The 19,723-nt window shown below is 34.2% G+C and overlaps 1 pseudogene; it reads right to left on the minus strand.

Moving 5' to 3' along the window:
- Positions 1 to 446: 446 nt before the first annotated feature.
- LOC124889715 lies at positions 447 to 19,249 on the minus strand (annotated as a pseudogene).
- Between the last annotated feature and the right edge of the window lie 474 nt (positions 19,250 to 19,723).

Below are 19,723 nucleotides of genomic sequence, written 5' to 3' on the forward strand. Positions count from 1 at the left end.
GAACCACGCGAATGGATGACATCATCACAACTGGAGAGAATATCTCATAAAAATCAACTCCCCTTTTCTGGTTAAATCCCTTCATAACTAATCTAGAATTGTACCGTAGAACTGGATTACCATCTTCATGTTTCACCCAAAAAATCCACCTACTTTTCAAAGATTTTTTGTTTTTAGGTAGCTTAACCAAATCAAAGGTATGATTTTCATTAAGATTTAATCTAATCTTCTATAGAATCAAACTACTTTTCTTTTTCTTCACTTTCCATGGCCTCATCAAGACTCTCAGGTTTTCCCCTACCAGTCAAGAGTGCATACTCCCTAGTAGAATAATGAGATGAAGGTATTCTCTCTCTTGTAGATCATCCGAGAGAGTTCTCTGGAGCATCAATAACTAGTTGCTGATCAACCATATCAACTTGTGCTAGAGCATCAACAACATCATGCTAGTCATTCAAGACATGATCATCATCTTCATTATCAACTTTATTTTCATCATAATGAAAATTTTCTTCAGGAGCAGTAGTCGAAGAAACTGGATCAATATCAACTAGGCTCTCACTACTCTGAGAATCAACTTTCTCAACTTTGTCAAAATCTACAATTGTTTGGTCTTCAAAGAACACAACATCACGGCTTCTAACAAGTTTCTTCTCAACTGGATCATAGAAACAACAGCCACATTCATCTTGGCCATAACCAATGAAGATACACTGCCTAGTTTTAACATCCTACTTTGACCTTTCATCCTTAGGAATATGCTCAAAGGTTTTACACCCAAAGACTCTAAGATGATCATAAAACACATTCTCACCAGATCAAACTTTGTCAGGTACATCACCATCCAAAGCAACAGTAGGAGATAAATTAATAACATGAGTAATAATATTAAGTGCTTCTACCCAAAAGGAATCTGGCAGCTTAACATCTGAAAGCATACATCTAACCCTCTCAACTAGAGTTCTGTTTATCCTCTCTGCTAAACCATTCAACTGAGAAGTTTTCAGATGCCAAATACCCTGCTCTCTGCAATATCTATCAAAAGGACCAATATGCTTACCACCATTATCTGAGAGAATGCATTTTAATATCTTCTTAGTTGTCTGCCTCTCAACCAAGGCCAGAAAAATCTTGAACATATCAAGTACTTGATCCTTACACTTCAAAGAAAAAACCTAAAGTTTGAGAGAATGATCATCAATAATCACAAAGTAAAGTGCACCACCATGATACCTTACTTCAAAAGGACCACACAAAGCAGAATGTACCAACTCCAGTAAATCAAGAATTCTCAAAGGTGGATGACTTTGAAAAGAGATTCTTTCTGTTTGCCGGCTAAGCAATGAACACACTTCTTCAACTTTTCTTGTCTCACTCCAAAAAGTTAATTTTTCTTAGCCAAACTATCAATACCCTTCTCACTCATATTACTCAACCTTCTATACCATAACTCTGATGAAGTATCATCTTCTATCAAATTTATGAAGCCTCTAGAAATAGAGCCCAGAAATACGTGAAAGTTAGAAAACTTGACACCTCGAGCCAAAACCATTGAACCTCTAGTAAGCTTCCACTGTCCAGCACCAAGGGTGTTAACAAAGACCTCATAATCAAGGTTCCCTAGAGAAATCAGATTCAAGCAAACATCTGGAGCATGCTTGACATTATTGAGAACTAGTTTGGAACCATTGTCACTTTTCAAAAAAACAATGCCAAGTACTTTAATTTCATCATTATTGCCATTTTCAACATTCAAAAATTACCTGGAGTATAAGAATATAATTCCTTCTTTAACTAAACATGAGAAGTAGCTCCAGATTTTATAAGCCAGTTAGACTCATCAGGAACAAAATTAATGGCATTTTCACCATGAGCAACAAGAAGATCATTATTAGCAACAACAACAACAAGATTTTTATTATTGCCTTCTTTCTTTTATTTTCTCATATCAGTCTTATGTTTGTAACAATATTTCATGATATGTCCCCTTTTGTTGCAATAGTCATATGTAACATTCTTGAATTTGCAGTTCAATTTGATTCTACACTTATCTCTATCATTTGGACCTCTAGACTTAATTCTCCCCCTTTCTTCAGTAACCAAAACATCAGAGTGTGAAGATGAAGATAAAGAAGATGAGGCTTAAGATCTTCTTCTCATCTCTTTATTTAAGACACCACTCTTAGCATGTTCCATAGTTACAACACCACTGAAAGTAGAATTAGTCAAAGAAACTCGACGAATTTTCCAAGAGCGTGGCAGAGTATTAATAAGCCAAGGTTCTTAAATTTCTTCATCTAACTCTACACCTATTTCGGACAGCTGGTCAAGGACACCCTGAAAATTATTTATATGATCAGAAATAGGAGTACCCTCTTTATACCTGATATTCATCAATTGCTTAAGCAAAAATAATTTATTATTGCCAGTCTTTGAAACTTAAAGTGTCTCAAGCTTGTCCCACAAACTTCTGGCATGTATCTCATTCACAATATGGTTTCTAACATTATCTTCAACCCATTGTCTTAATATATACATACACCTATAGGTGCTCAAATTCCCAATCCTCATACACCATTGACTGACAGAAGATTTTTCATCTTGCATTTTCAAGTATGATAATTACTAACATTCAAACACACTATTTTGCTCATATTTTCCTCTATCATTCAAATCAATAATCAACATCAACCTCGCTCTGATACCACTTTATTAGAAAAGAGGCAAGCACACTATCAAAGTGCATGATAGGGTAGCAACGGAAGAATCCCCAAGTCTAAATTCTCCTTTTTAATTTGAACCAAGAGAAAATAAATAAACCCAAGAATAGTGGTAATAAGGCAGTACATAAATCAACCACGCAAGTATGATAAGACAAGAATAAAATCAATCACATGAGACACCAAATGTCAGTAAAAAATCCTTCAATGTGAAGAGTAAAAGACCACGGAACCAAAACCTCCACTATAATCACTAAGAGTTAAAATATTATTCTCCAAAATTGGCTACAAAATAAGTTCCAAATAATGAGCAAAAACACAACAAGATTGCACCAAAACTAGAGAAGAAAGAGGAGCAAAAACACCAAAATGTAGCTACTATTCAGGGATAAAAAATAGGAGCTATCGGGCACTAAATCCAACTCCATCAATTCCTAATCAAAGACTGATGAGAGGAATAAGCTACCAAAAATTAGCTCAATCGGACAAGAAACAAAGCAAGAATCATAATTTGAAGTTGACTATTGTGGCTAAAGTTTTACCGCAAATACTGCACTAGTTTCTCTCTTTCGCTACTGAAAAACTCTTTTATGGATGGTGAAATAAGACCTAAAATAATCTAATATATATATACCCCATAGTAATAACACTATGAGAAAAGGTGGATTGATCTAAATTAGACTTTATTTATCCACATAGAAAGGAAAAAAGACCTAACAGATTAAGCCTTGCCGAACCTCGTTAAATTCTTATATTATTTTTTTCTCTATTTTCTTTGTGTGTGATTGTGTGTTAATTCAATATTTCTGCAACAAGTACATAGCACTTAATTAAGCTCCAAACATAATAAGAAATATTATTAGGAAAAGAAAATAAGAAGACCTTGTGAATAATGTTAAAAAGAAAATGATATACTCTAGGTCAAGCAAAACATAAATTAAATTTTAAAAGAAAATTTTCCAAATTTATTGAGTTTCAAAAACAAATGACCATTTGCTTTAATAACTAGATTATTTAGTACCAAGCTTTGTTGTTGTTGGGTTCGAAATCGAGAGGGCGTCATGTGAAAGTTTAAAATTTACAAACCAAGACGATGATAATTCAGATGACACAATATAAACTAAAAATATAATATTATTGATATAATTTGGCCAACTAGCCTACACATAAAAACTAATATTAAAGAAACCATAAAATTATTAGGAGAAAATCATCCCCTAGACAAGACTCGTAAATGACTATATGTGGATGCTGCTGTATTATGGTATGAGAAGAGAGGTTTTTTATTTATAGAATTTCAAAACCATTCCTCTTAGAAAGAGGTTAGCCAAATATGAAAAAGTTTTATATTTTCCTTTCAGGAAAACTAAAAGTAATTATGGTATTACTTTTATTTTTCTTCTAAGAAAAATTAAACTTAAATTTGGTAAGAAAATCAGGGGCAAAACTCTAACAAATTTCCTCTTTTTGGCTTGATTTTCTTCACTTGATCCGCCTTCTTCACATCACATGCATGAACTTCGTTCTTGATATAATGTTTATAACTGTTGCTTGCCATGATTAAAAATAAAGTTCAAAATATCATGATTAAAAATGGGTTAAAAATTAATATTTTATTTTTATTTTTAAAGATGCAGCAACAAGAATGTTGAAAATATGGTGGAAACTAATTCTCCACATGTAGTTGGACAAAAATCTTTATTATCATCCAATTAATTGCTAATTGATTAGAACCGCCTTGGAATTGTCTTCAACCTCATTTTACCAAGCCACTGGATATTTGAACTGTAGGCTCTTGTAACACCCCGAGTCTGCACCCTGGACGTCACACGGTGCTCATAATCTCGAAGGACCACAAGCGAACCCATGACTGGTACCTACTGTAATAACTGAGTAATAATACTATAATAATGCGGAAATTAGGCTGGAACTGCCATAAGGTTCATAACTGAAATTAAATACTGATAAATAAATATTGAGAACTGAGCATCTGTCTGAAATAATCTAGTCTAAAAAGCCTCTAACTATCTGAATACGGAGTTGATGGGACAAGTCCCCAACTAACTACGACTACTGAAATATAAAATGAAATACTGAAAAGAAAACTATGTCCTCAAACTATGAGGACTCACCACAAAATCTGTTGTTGATAATCTGGGTTGCTAAGTATGGTCAGGAGCCCGTGCATCTGAACCTATGATATAAGACATTATAGCATACAAGAAAGGTATACATCAATACTTTGAATGTACTGGTATGCTAAGTGAGGTGAGGTTGAATGCATGGGTTCATATGCATGAACAATACTGGCTGAGTAACATGAAGATAACTGAATAAGAGTACATATATATATGAAATGGTTGTAACTACTGATTATGCAATACTATGCACATAACTACGTATACTGTAACTCAGATCATATTAATACTGGGTACTGAGTTCTGATAACTGAACGGTTGATATCTGAGTTTACTGGAAACTGTATTATTGTTAGCTGGGTGACTGTTTATGCGTCAGTACTTTGAATGTACTGGTATGCTAAGTGAGGTAAGGTTGAATGCATGGGTTCATATACATGAATAATACTGGCTGAGTAACATGAATCTAACTGAATATGAGTACATGTATATATGAAATAGTTGTAAATACTAATTATGCAATACTATGAATATAACTACATATACTGTAACTGAGATCATATTAACACTGGGTACTGAGTTCTGATAACTGAATGACTAATATCTGAGTTTACTGAAAACTGTATTACTGTTAGCTAGGTGATTATTTCTGACAGTCTTGATTTTGTAGAACTGAACTGAGTTCTATACTGATCTAGGTGACAGTTTCTGACAGTTCTGGTGTTGTAGAACTGAACTGAGTTCTATATTGAGACTAAAACTGAAATTGGGAGAGGTAATCATCTAATCGACATGCCCCTTTATGTATAAATTTTGGGTCCAACTTATAACCCCAGCTGGAAGGGTATCAGTACCGTGCCACTAGTAAAGACAAGCTGAAGAGTCACCCTCATCTGGCAGGTACCCTGAATAAGATGGTGGCACCCTCAACTGGCAGGTAAAATACCTTATCAACCCTCAACTGGCAGGTTGATATCTCAACATATAGTGGTTACGTACTTCTGGAATACAAGGACTACTTCTAAGGATCACACCCTCTACTGGCAGGTGAGCTCCCATCCTTGGGTTTATTTAGTACTGAATCCTACTTCCAACTGAATGACACTTATTACTAGACTAAGCTGAACTGGACTGAGTTCCACTGAGTTTTGTAACTAGCTGAGTACTACTGATTGTGACATTACTGAGACTATTTTGTAACTACTATAGCTCTAGGTAAACAACTAGATTTTTGGGTATTGAATACCGCCAGGACTCGATAGCATTAGAAGTAAAGCATGGCATAATCTTAAAAGCATAATATTACTTGCTTTCTAACAATGCATTCATTTAGACATTTTGTCAAACACTTGATATACATGAGCTTGCACATGAATGGGATCACATAATAACATGTCATGCTTTCACTAGTCAATTCACATAAGCATTTTATCAAACACTTGGGGAGCGTGGTTATTTCACATAATACTAGTCAACTCATGAATATCATGAATATAATAATAAATTGTAACTTTAAGGGTTTAGCATACAATTCATATAATTCCCCATACAAATTATTTTAATTTCATGAGACTTGTAATTCAATCACGAATTGAAACCCAATTAATATCGTGAACATGAATATAATCAATTTCAAGCATGGAAATCATAAATCTATAAATTTGTATGTTTAAATAGGGTTCTTAGACTCCATGGGTAAAAGGAACCCATGAATGAACACCTAACATACCTTGATTATTAATTTTGTGGAGATTGGGGTGAGTTCTTAAGACTTGATTCTTGAACTTGATGAAGCTAGGGCTTGTCCTTGAGAGGATTTTGTGAAAAGAATGAGCAATTATGCTATTTGGGGCTTTAATCCCATGTTATGGAGCTATTGGTTGAAGGGGAAATGATCCATTTGCCTATAAAAATACGAAACAAAACTGCAAAATTTACCCAGACCAGACTGGCCAGGGCACTAGGGGCTCTGGAGCACCGCTCTAGGCAGGCGTCGTTGGCTTATCACCCTGATCCACTATTTTGGAGTTTCAAACACGCCCTTACGCTTGTTTGAACATTCTGAAACTCACCCAAGATGCACTATTGAATCCCCCGATCATGAATCAACTTAAAAACTAACTTTCTAAGGTCGAGAAGGTCATAAATAAATTCCTCAAAGTTTGAGGGCTTTAGAAATTACTAAGTCCTAATACTTAGCTAAAATTTTCTAAGTTTGGGACCCCTTTTTTGAATACCTTAAAGGACTCAAACAATTAGGATTTTGTGGGGTCTTACAATATATCCCCCTTGGGAACATTGTCCTCGAACGAGATTGACTAAGTTGAGAATACTGATAGGCCGAATTTATACACTGAACATGCACAACTGAAGCTTGATTACATAACTGAAACTACTAATATACAGAGTTATCATACTGAACATGCATAATTGAAGCATGACTGAGTTTTGAAGACATGACGCATGACTTAGCTATTTTATAAAGCCATGAATGATATGAGGATGTTATGCAACTGAACCGATACAGAGTTATAAAGGAAATCTGAGTATGGAACTGAGTAAATTCAAGAAAAATGGTTACCTTGAGCTGAGTTTGATTTTTCAAAGAAGAGGTGAGCATACTTGGTCTGGATATCTGCTTTTTCTTCCCAAGTAGCTCTCTCAACGGACTGATTTCGTCAAAGAACTTTGACTAGAGGAACCTCTTTGTTCCTGAGTTTGTGAACCTAAAAATCAAGAATTTTGACTGAAGATTTCTCATAAGAGAGACTGTTCTGAACATCTATACCCTCTATAGGGACTACAACTACAGGTTCACCTATGCGCTTCTTTATCAAGGAGACATGAATCACTAAATGTACTGAAGATAAAGTCTGAAGGCAACTCAAGCTCATAAGTTACCTTTCCGAAATGGATGAGAATTCAATAAGGACCGACATATCGGAGACTGAGTTTTCCCTTCTTGCCAAATCTATTCACTCTCTTTATAGGAGAGATTTCAAATACACATAATCACTAATCTCAAACCCGAGATCCTTTCTTTAAATATCTGCATACGATTTCTGTATCAAATACCAAGTCAGGCCCTACCACTGAAACCTCACCCACTTCAAACCAACCAATGGGAGATCTACATCTCCTTTCATAAAGCGCCTCAAACGGAGCCATTTGAATGATGAAATAATAGCTATTATGGGCAGGTGGTCATACCAGCTTCCCTTAAAGTCAAGGGTACACGATCTTAGCATATCTTCTAAAGTCTGAATAATCCTTTCTGCTTGACTATCTTTTTGAGGGTGGAAGGCCATACTGAGGTGAACTTGGGTACCAAGACTTTTTTGGAATGCTTTCCAAAATTGAGAGGTGAACTTTATACCTCTATCTGAAATGATAGACAATGAAACTTCGTGCAGTCTAACCAACTCTCTAACATAGAGCTTGTCATAATCCTCGACTGAATGAGAGGTATGAAGTGGTTAGAAATGAGATGATTTGGTCATCCTATCCACAATGACCCAAATCAAATCATGCTGGCGGCGAGTATTGCGCAAGCCCATCACAAAATCCATGTTCACCTCTTCCTACTTTTAAGTGGGAATACTAAACTCTTGCATAGGTCCACTAGGATTTTGATGCTCGATCTTAACCTGCTAACATGTCGAGCATTTAGCTACAAACTCTGTAATGTCTTTCTTCATCCTACTACACCAATAGATTTCCCGCAAATCGTGGTACATCTTGGTGGCCCCTGGGTGAATCGAGTAGCGCGCATCATGCGCTTCTGCAAGAATTCGCTGTCTCATGCTATCCATACATGGCACACATAACCGACCCTGGCAACGCAACACACCATCTCCCCCTTGGGAGAAAATCTCTACTCTCTGATATCCGACTAACTCTTTCAGTTTATCTAAACTGGGATCCCTGTATTATATTTCTTTTACTTAGGAATCCAAAGTTGATTCCAAACTATTCTATACCCAGACACTACCCCTTGTTGAATCGACTAAGCGAACACCGAGTCTGGCAAGCTAGTGAACTTTCTAAACTAACTTCTTCTTACCATCCTCTACGTGGGCAACACTACCTATAGACATCCTACTGAGAGTATCAACCACTACATTGTCCTTGCTCGAATGATACTGAACACTCATGTCATAATCCTTCAGCAACTCCAACCACTTCCTCTGACGTAGGTTCAGATCTTTCTAAGAAAACACATACTGCGGGTTTTTATGGTCTATAAATACATCAACGTGTACTCCATACAAGTAATGTGTCCAAATCCTTAAGGGAAACACTACAACCGCTAATTCAAGATCATAAGTGAGATAATTCTTCTCATGGGGCTTAATCTCTCTAAAGTCATAGGATATGACCTTACCTCTCTGCATCAAAACATACCCTAAACCAACTCTGAAAGCATCATAATATACCACAAACCCATCTGAACCATCTGGTAAAGTCAAAATTAGGGATGTAGTGAGTCAAGTCTTTAACTCCTGAAAACTCTTCTCACAAGAGTCTGACCATTGGAACTTGACCTTCTTTTGAGTCAATCTGGATATGGGGGATGAAATAGAAGAAAATCCCTCAACAAACCATCAGTAATATCCAGCCAAACCTAAGAAACTCCTGATATCTGACGGAGAGATATATCTAGGCTAGTTTCTTACTGCTTTGATCTTTTGGGGATCAACTCTAATGCCATCACAAAAAATTATATGACAAGGAAAGCTACTAACCTTATCCAAAATTTGCATTTACTGAACTTGGTGAACAACTGATGGGCTCTAAGGGTTTGTGACACTATTTTGAGATGGTCTGCATGATCATGTTAACTGCGGGAATAGATAAGAATGTCATCAATGAAGACTATGATGAACATGTCCAAGTAATGCTTGAACACGCGGTTCATCAAGTCCATGAAGGCTTCTGGGGCATTGGTAAGACCAAATAACATGACTAGGAATTTAAAGTGACCATACCGAGTTCTGAAAGATATTTTTGAAATTTCACATTCTCTGACTCTAAGCTGATGGTAGCCTGATCTGAGGTCTATCTTAGAAAAGTAGCTGGCACCCTGAAGTTGGTAAAATAAGTCATCGATTCTGGGAAGTGGATACTTGTTCTTGACTATGACTTTTTTCAATTGATGGTAATCAATACACATTCTGAAAGAACCATTTTTCTTACGCACGAATAGAACTGGTGCACCCCAAGGGGATATGATGGGTTTGATGAATCCCTTATCTAGGAGATCCTTCAACTATTATTTTAACTCTTTGAGTTCTGCTGGATCCATTCTGTATGGTGGGATAGAGATAGGCTGAGTATCAGAAAGAAGGTCCATTTTGAAGTTAATTTCCCGCTCGAAAGGGACTCTAGAAAGATCTTCGGGAAACACATTTAGAAATTCATATACTACTGGAACTGACTCAAGGTTAGAAGTATCAAAACTAGAATCCTTAACTCAAACAAGATGATAAATACATCCGTTAGATATCATTTTCCTCACCCTTAGGTAGGAAACAAGTTGACCCCTAAGTGCTGAAGTACTACCCCTCTACTCAAGGAAAGGTTCGTTCGGAAACTGAAAATGAATAATTTTGTTTCTGCAGACAACTGAAGTATAGAATGAATGAAGCCAATCCATGCCGAGAATGATGTCAACATCTGTCATCTCTAATTCCACTAAGTCTGCTGAATTGGATTTCTGAGATACCTTAATCGGACAGTTCTTGTATACCCATCGGGCTATGATAGTTTACCCACTGGGGTAGATACTGAAAAGGGCTCTACTAGGATTTTGAGACTAACTTTGAAGTCAACAGCTATATAAGGAGTTACAAAGGATAAAGAATCTCCTGAGTCTAGCAAAGCATAAACATGTAAATGATAAACTTATAACATACCAATGACCATATCAGGAGAACTTTCATGATCCTATCGGGACTGAAGTGCATAGAGTCTGTTTGGGCATTGTCCACAGGTAGCACTGGAAGGGGCACCCTACTGATTTGGGCGATCGTACTGAGTTGATGGACGATTATACTGACCTTGAGAACCTGACTGAGGACAATCTCTGATTCTATTGCCTGGCTTACCATATCTGAAACGCACATCACTGCCAGCTCTGTAGACACCCTGATGGTTTTTGCTATACTTCTGGCAAAAAGAATTTGTTCGGGAACTGCTAACACTACCCTTGGGTTTAGGGACTGGTGCCCTATCTTATTGCCATCTCTAAATTTTGGCACTGGAGCATTGGTTGAGGATGAAGCTGGAACTAAAGTTTTTGGGCAGAACTAAGAAAGATTACCACCCTCTGACTTGGGCTGAGCGAAGTTGAAGCTACCTGTTCTAGCTCTCTTTCTCTCGCTCTCCTTCTTCTTATTCTTAGCTTCTTCTATCTACTGAGCATTGACCATGAGCCTGGATATGTCTATTTCTTTAATCAGCATTACGGTCCTACACTCCCTGACCACACTATTAGACACACCCAACACAAAGGTACTCATCTTAGATCTGTTGTCTGCTACCATATGAGGGGCATATCTGGCTAACTGAGTAAACTTGAGAAAATACTGTTTCACTTTTATGTTGCCCTATTTTAGATTAATAAACTCTAAAACCTTAGCTTCCCTCAACTCCAGTGGAAAGAACCTATCAAGTAAAGCAGTAGCAAACTTTTCCCATTCTATGGGCCCTGTATCAGCGCCTTTATCTGCCTTCCACTGCTTAAACTATGTGTAAGCCATATCCTGTAATTGATATGCGGCTAACTCAGCACTCTCACTAGCATTCACCCCCATAATATCTGTGACTTTTTACACCTGATCAAGGAATTCCTGTGGGTCCTCTTCAGACTTAGACCCGGTAAATGATAGAGGATTCATTTGGGTGAAGTCTCGAATTCTAGCTGCAGCAGTATTGGCCACTAGGTTGGCCTGGATGGCAGTTAGACGTTCATTCTGGGCTGCCATAGAATGAGATAGAGTAGTGAAAGTTGCTCTAAATTCTACAAAGGAAACATACTCATCCAAGGGATCTGGCTGGACGGGCGGAGGTGCTGGCTAATTCCAGTCCTTCTTCTGTTAGTCCTTTTAGAAGGCATATTTTGTAAGCAGAAGGAAACATTGGATTAGACAAAGAATTTAATTTGAGCTCATGCTCACTCGCATGATATGAATCTTGTTCATAAGTGTAGCGCGCTACACACCCATGCACAAGACTGTACTAGATGCGGCTTTCAGACTCCCTAGGACTCTATTGAACCTTAGGCTCTGATACCAAGTTTGTAACACCCTGAGTTTGCACCTCGAACGTCACACGGTGCTCATAATTCCAAAATACCACAAGCTAACCCATGACTGGTACCTGCTACAATAAATAAGTAATAATACTGTAATAATGCAAAAATTAGGCTGGAACTGCCATAAGGTTCATAACTAAAATTAAATACTGATAATTGAGCATCTGTCTGAAATAATTTAGTCTGAAAAGCTCTAACTGTCTGAACATGGAGTTGATGGGACAAGTCCCCAACTAACTCTGACCACTAAAATATAAATTGAAATACTGAAAAGATGACTATGTCCTCAAACTATGAGGACTCACCACTAAATTTGCTATTGATAATCTGGGTTGCTAAGTACGGTCAGGAACCCGTGGCTCTGAACCTATGATATAAGACATCATAGCACAAAAAAAAGGTATGTGTAATTACTTTAAATATACTGGTATGCTAAGTGAGGTAAGGCGAATGCATAGGTTCATATGCATGAACAATACTGGCTGAGTAACATGAATATAACTGAATGAGAGTACATGTATATATGAAACGACTGTAAATACTGATTATACAATATTACGCACATAACTACATATACTGTAACTGAGATCATATTAACACTGGGTACTGAGTTCTAATAACTGAATGACTGTTATCTGAGTTCACTGATAACTGTATTACTGTTAGTTGGGTGACTATTTCTAACAGTCCTGATTCTATAGAACTGAACTGATTTCTATACTGAGTTGGGTAACTGTTTTTGACAATCCTGGTGCTGTAGAACTAAGCTAAGTTCTATACTGAGACTGAAACTGAAACTGTGGGAGGTAATTATCTAACTGACTTGCCCCTTTATGTATAGATTTGGGGTCCAACCTATAACCCCAACTGGAAGGTTATCAGTACCGTGCCACGAGTAAAGACAAGTTGAAGAGCCACCCTCACTGGCAGGTACCCTGAATGAGAACGGTGGTACCCTCAACTGACAAGTAAAATACCTTATCAACCCTCAACTAGCAGGTTAATATTTCAACATACACTGGCTACGTAGTTCTGGAACGCAAGAACTACTTCTAAGGATCACACCCTCTACTAGCAGGTGAGCCCCCATCCTTGGGTTCACACGGTGTTGAATCCTACTCCCAACTGAATGACACTGATGACTAGACTAAACTGAACTGGATTGAGTTCCACTGAGTTCTGTAACTGCTGAGTACTACTGATCATGACATTACTGAGACTATTCTGTAACTACTGTAGCTCAAGGTAAACAGCTAGATTTTTTGGTATTGAATACCCCAGGACTCGATAGCATTGGAAGTAAAGTGTGGCATAATCTTAAAAGCATAATATTACTTGCTTGCTAACAATGCATTCATTTAGACATTTTGACAAACACTTGATATACATTATCTTGTACATGAATGGGATCACATAATAACATGTCATGCTTTCACTAGTCAATTCACATAAGCATTTTATCAAACACTTGGGGAGTATGGTTATTTCACATAATACTAGTCAAATCATGAACATCATAAATACAATAATCAATTGTAAATTCAAGGGTTTAGTATGCAATTCATATAATTCCCATACAAACTATTTTAATTTCATGAGACTTGTAATTAAATCATGAATTGAAACCCAATTAATATCATGAACATGAATATAATCAATTTCAAGCATGGAAATTATAAATCTATAAACTTGTATATTTAATTAGGGTTCTTGGACTCCATGGGTGAAAGGAACCCATGAATGAATACCTAACATACCTTGATTGTTAATTTCGTGGTGATTGTGGTGAGTTCTTGAGACTTGATTCTTGAACTTGATGAAGCTAGGGCTTGTCCTTGAGAGAATTTTGTGAAAAGGATGAGCAATTATGTTATTTGGGGCTTTAATCCCTTGTTATGAAGAAATTGGGTGAAGGAAAAATGACCCATTTTCTCTTTAAAATGCGGAACAAATTTGTAGAATTTACCCGGACCGAACTGGCCAGGGCACCACGGGCTAATCGCCCTGATCCACTATTTTGGAGTTTCAAACACACCCTTACGCTTGTTCGAAAATTTTGAAACTCACCCAAGATGCACTATTGACTCCTCCAATCATGAATCAACTTACAAACTAACTTTTTAAGGTCAGGAAGGTCGTAAATAAATTCCTCAAAGTTTGAGGGCTTTAGAAATGACTAAGTCTGAACACTTAACTGAAATTTCTAAGTCTGGGACCCCTTTTTAGCATGCCTTAAAAGACTCAAATGATTAGGATTCTGCGGGGTCTTACAGCTCTGATACCACTTGTTGGGTTCAAAATCGAGAGAGCGTTATGCGGAAGCTTAAAGTTTACAAACCAAGACGACGATAATTCAGATGAAACAATATAAACTAAAAACATGATATTATTGATATAATTTGGCCGACTGGCCTACACATGAAAACTAATATTAAAGAAACCATAAAATTATTTGGAGAAAATCTCCCCCTAAACAAGACTCGTAAATGACTACATTATGGATTCCATTGTGTTATGGTATGAGAAGAGAGGGTTTTCTATTTATAGAGTTCCAAAATCTTTCCTCTTAGACAGATGTTAGCCAAATATAGAAAAAATTTATATTTTCCTTTCAGGAAAAGTAAAAGTAACTATGATATTACTTTAATTTTCCTTCTAAGAAAAATAAAACTTAACTTTGATAAAAAAAAATCAGGCCAAAAACCCTAAAGGGTCGTTTTGTGTGAGGTTCTAAAGCAAATACTTTCGGGATAAAATAATAATCCTGGGATAAAATTTTTTAATGCATATTTAGTTGGCAATATTCGGGATAACTTATCCCGGGACTAATAAATAGTACCGGGATAAGTTATCCACATAATTGGTGGGATAACAATCCCACCATAATTTATTCTTGGGATAAATTTATAAAAGGACAAAATTACCCCTACCTATATTCATGCACCAGCCACTTTATGTGCGTGCGTATGTGTATAATTAATTAATCAATCTAACTCAACCACTTTAGGTGATCCATAAATTATACTGACATAACCATATACGTAAATCAAATAGTAAGGTAGTAATTTTATATTTATACAAGTGATAAACATTATAATTTGGCCATCTGGATGGCTAACAAACTATATAACATAGGTAAACATGTTAAATAAATATAAGAATATTTTATGTATATTAATATTTTTCATATTTTATGTTAAACATTTGATGAATAATAAATTAAAAACTTTTCATAAATGCATAAAATGCAGATGAATATTAAATTTTATTTGTTTTAAGATGAAATTTGTAATGAATTAATCCTCAATATTTTTATAAATATTAAAATTGTTAGAGTTTTAACTAACCTATCTTCAATTGAGTAATATTTACCGACGACCTAAATTACCCCCAAATCCATAAATTCATATTAGCCTCTTATAAATAATTTTTCAGCCAAAGATAAATTTAATTAACTAGCACATGCCTTGTCGTAGTTATAAGCCATTGTTAAGCATTTGAACTGAAATGTTGATCACTATATTATATGAGTGATCTGTGTTCACAATCGACTCCATTGTCCAATTACATATTTTAACTTAAATAGTTTTTTAATCACTTGAAAATTGATATTGTATATATCAATTAAAATGATTTATAATATTCTATATTATATGAGTGATATGTGTTTAAATGAAGTGACATAAACAACAAATCTTCTTTTACTTTAATAAACTTAAGTTGGAAGTTTTTATTTCAAACTAAATAAGATGTAGTAAGATTTTTTTTTTTTAAACACACACGGCATAATCATGGGAAGGCACATGCAAGAAAATTAAAGCTAAATAAAATGAAAGTTTTATTTTTAAAATACACATGATATAATCATGAAAATGCACACACACAAAAATAAGCTAAATAAGATGAAAGTTTTATTTTTAAGAATAAATATTTAAAGCTTGAAAAGAAATATATAAAAAAAAAAGTTAAATAAGATGGAGGATATTTTGTTAATCAATTAATTTATTCTTAGAAATTATATCATGCATATTACTTTGAATATAACAAACCAAACACTCAATAAAAAATAAACTCAGAATAATTAATCCGAATATAATTTATCTCATCATAACTTATTCCAACATAATTAATCCCAATATAACTACATTCCCAACCAAACGATCCCTAACAGTAATTTCATTGACTGGCAATTCCATTAATGGAAAAAAAGATATCAAGCTCAAACAGGTCAGAACTTGAACAACTTGCACCCTCTTCATCTTCTAACATTTCGATATTCTTTCGGAATTTTAGTTCATGAATATAATTTCTATTACTGCTTTTTATTGCCTTAACATTTTGTTGGCCCATGTCCAGATTCTTGTGCCCACATGGACTACTAATAATATTCTTGCTTAATTTTCTCTCCTCATCATTTGAGGGAATCTTTGTTTTTTTTCCTATATGTGAAAAGTGAGCTCATGAAACTTGATAGTCTTTGGGTAAAGCCAATGAAGCAACGGTTGTAGGCTCTAATTTTTTGGGGTTCCAGTTTTGAATAATAATAATAATAAATTTATAAATTTATTTTAAAATAAATAAATAATATTTAAACTAAAAATAAAAGAAAATTATAAAAGAAATTTGAACAATCGAAGTATATGAAAAATATTTTAAATTTTTTATTTGATGTAAAAATTAAGATCACCGAGTGATAGGAACATAGAAAAATTATTACATTAATCATAAAAAAAGTTTCTTAAAATAGAATGCTAATTAGATATTAATAGTTTTGATTTACGTTTTAAATTAAATGTGTGAAGAACATTGATACAAATAGAAGATAATTTTTTACTATACGCAATCGGATAAAAAGATTTGATTATTTTCACATGCTTATATTTAAGGTCTCTCTAAAAATGTTTAAGGCCTCTCATTATGATTCGAATTTAGACCACGAAATTGGTTGAGTCGCTCCAGGAGAAATAGGCTGCTTAACTTTCTTTAATTCTCTATAAATCTTCATAGCTCTTGACCTTGTCTTCATTAAACCATCTTCAACATGTTTAGGTTTCTCCTTTGCCAGAGAAGAATCTGTTGAAAATTTAAATAGGATATGAACAAAGTTTAAGAGAGAGTAGAGAAAAGGAAATTAGTACTAATAAACTAACTTAATATTGCCATAAAAAGGGAAATAAAGTGAACATACATAAATGTTTATAAACTTACATTTTCAAGTAAAATCCTCAAATACTAGAATAATTTAGTTAAGCTCAATTTTATACTTTATTTTATTACAAACAAATTCTGAAAAATAGAACTAGCAACAAAATGAATAAGTCAAAGTTTGAATTATGAATTTAACTTATATATACAGACCGACAATGTAGAGATTTAAAGTTTAACACTATGTCACTCAAAATATATCTACAGTTTATCCAGGAAAAAAATATAAGTGAAATTGTAGTTTTCAAAACACTACTAAATGAAATGAATTATTGAATCTTTAGCCAATTTCTAATGGGACGCGTCCCTTAAAATTTTGCATTTTTTAGTAATGAAACTATAAGGCGGATTACAGCTCTAACATGTAATAAAGGTGACATGGTAGTGTAAAATGAATGTAATTTTTTTTTAGTTTCCCATCCGGTGTTTGGTGTCCGCATTGGAGCCCCGACTAATCCGAATCGCGCATTGTAGGGCCCATTAAGATGGCAGCGCTCCCAACAGAGTTTTCTCCATACCCAGGATAGAACCCTCGACCTCTGGTTAAGGGTGGAGCAGCCTCATCCACTACACCACAACCCATATTGGTAAAATGAATATAATTACATATGGACATATATACTCACCATAAAAATTGAGGTCTTTGGGATGTTGGTGCTTGTGAAACTTTTCTTGGTTAGTTGAAATGCTAGTTCTAATTGGTTTAGGCCTACTAGTATGAATACCCGCGCGATGCGCGAACAATATTAAAGAATGTAATTACGCTATACATTATGTGGAATCTATATTATACACTTCTATATTTGTAAAAAAAATCATTTAAGTTAGTATATTAATAAGTGATATCATTAAGTTCATTGTTGTTTGTTGCATATTTATTCAAGGGGACATATTTCATATATATTAATCATGTGTGACATATAATGAATTTTTATTTTTTATTTTTTTAGATCATATGCCGCTAATTCTATACCACTAATTCTAAGATGAAACTTTTTCCGCCAAAAAGTCAAAAGCGTTTGTTGCTAAGAAATTAGTTAAAAATTCTAAATTGATAAGATTTTAAGAAATATTATTAATGTGTATGTTAAGAAAAAATTTTATTTCTTTTTTAAATGGGACAGTTTCTAATTTTGTAGGGTGTGCTATTTTTAATTAGTAATTTTTTTAAATTTTTTATTATTTTTTAAAATTGTAATTAGTGTAGACATTTTAAAAATTCTAAATTGATAATATTTTTAAAAATATTATTAATGTGCATGTTGAATATTTTTTTTAATGTGTAATTTATATAGGGATGGTAAATTTGTAAATTAGTTTATATATTTTTTTCTTTTTTAATGTTTATTCTTTTTTAAGTAGGATTTTTATAGTGTTGGCACTTGTCACTTTTGCTTCTCCTATTAAGAAAAAATTTATTTCCTTTTTAAGTGGGGCAGTTTCTAATTTTATAGGGTGTGTTGTTTTTAATTAGTAATTGTTTTGACTTTTTTTTTATTTTTTAAAATTGTAATTAGTGTAGACATTTTAAAATTTCTAAATTGATAATATTTTTAAAAATATTATTAATGTGCTTGTTAAGAGTTTCTTTTTAATGTGTAATTTATATAGGGATGATTAATTTGCAAATTAGTTTATATATTTTTTTCTTTTTTAATGTTTATTCTTTTTTAAGTAAAATTTTTTTAATGTTGACACTTGTCACTTTTGCTTCTCCTTTTATATATAGATAGATTATTAAGACCATACCAAGAAGAGCCAATGCTTGAATTAAATTTTTTTGATTTCTTCTCTTGGCCAGATTGGCCAATGGAGTGGAAATTAGGCGTATTATAATGGGGTTTGACAAAAAGAGGAAAAGAGCATAGCATATTGAAAACTAATTTGCAAGAAGAGGAAGAGAACAAAAACAAGTGATTTGTGAGTTTGTTATTCTTCATTTTTTAAAGGATAAATTACATAAAACAACATCTTTAAGTTTTCTATATTACTTAAAATTCCATTTCACTAAACTAATTATAAAAATCCCTTCTAAATCTCTAAACGAGTTATTTATCTGATACATAACACACAACTCCTAATTTTTCTCCCTAAATCACGGTAACATTGTCACAGATTAAGGAAAATTATGTTTTCCTTAGAAAACATAGCTATTAAATTATTAATCATTATCTAAGTAATAAAAGTTAGCAATAAATTCATCTGCAATTAACTTTAAGTGACAAAATTCCAAAAATAAGCAAAAGGAAAAAAAAGTTGTAGTATGCATGTTATGGCCACTGGCCGCCAGAAAAAAACCTAACTATACTCAAGTGACAAATTCTAGTACAACTCAAAGACACCCC

The sequence above is a fragment of the Capsicum annuum genome, chromosome 12, assembly GCF_002878395.1.
Source record: "Capsicum annuum cultivar UCD-10X-F1 chromosome 12, UCD10Xv1.1, whole genome shotgun sequence".
Classification (NCBI taxonomy): Eukaryota; Viridiplantae; Streptophyta; class Magnoliopsida; order Solanales; family Solanaceae; genus Capsicum; species Capsicum annuum.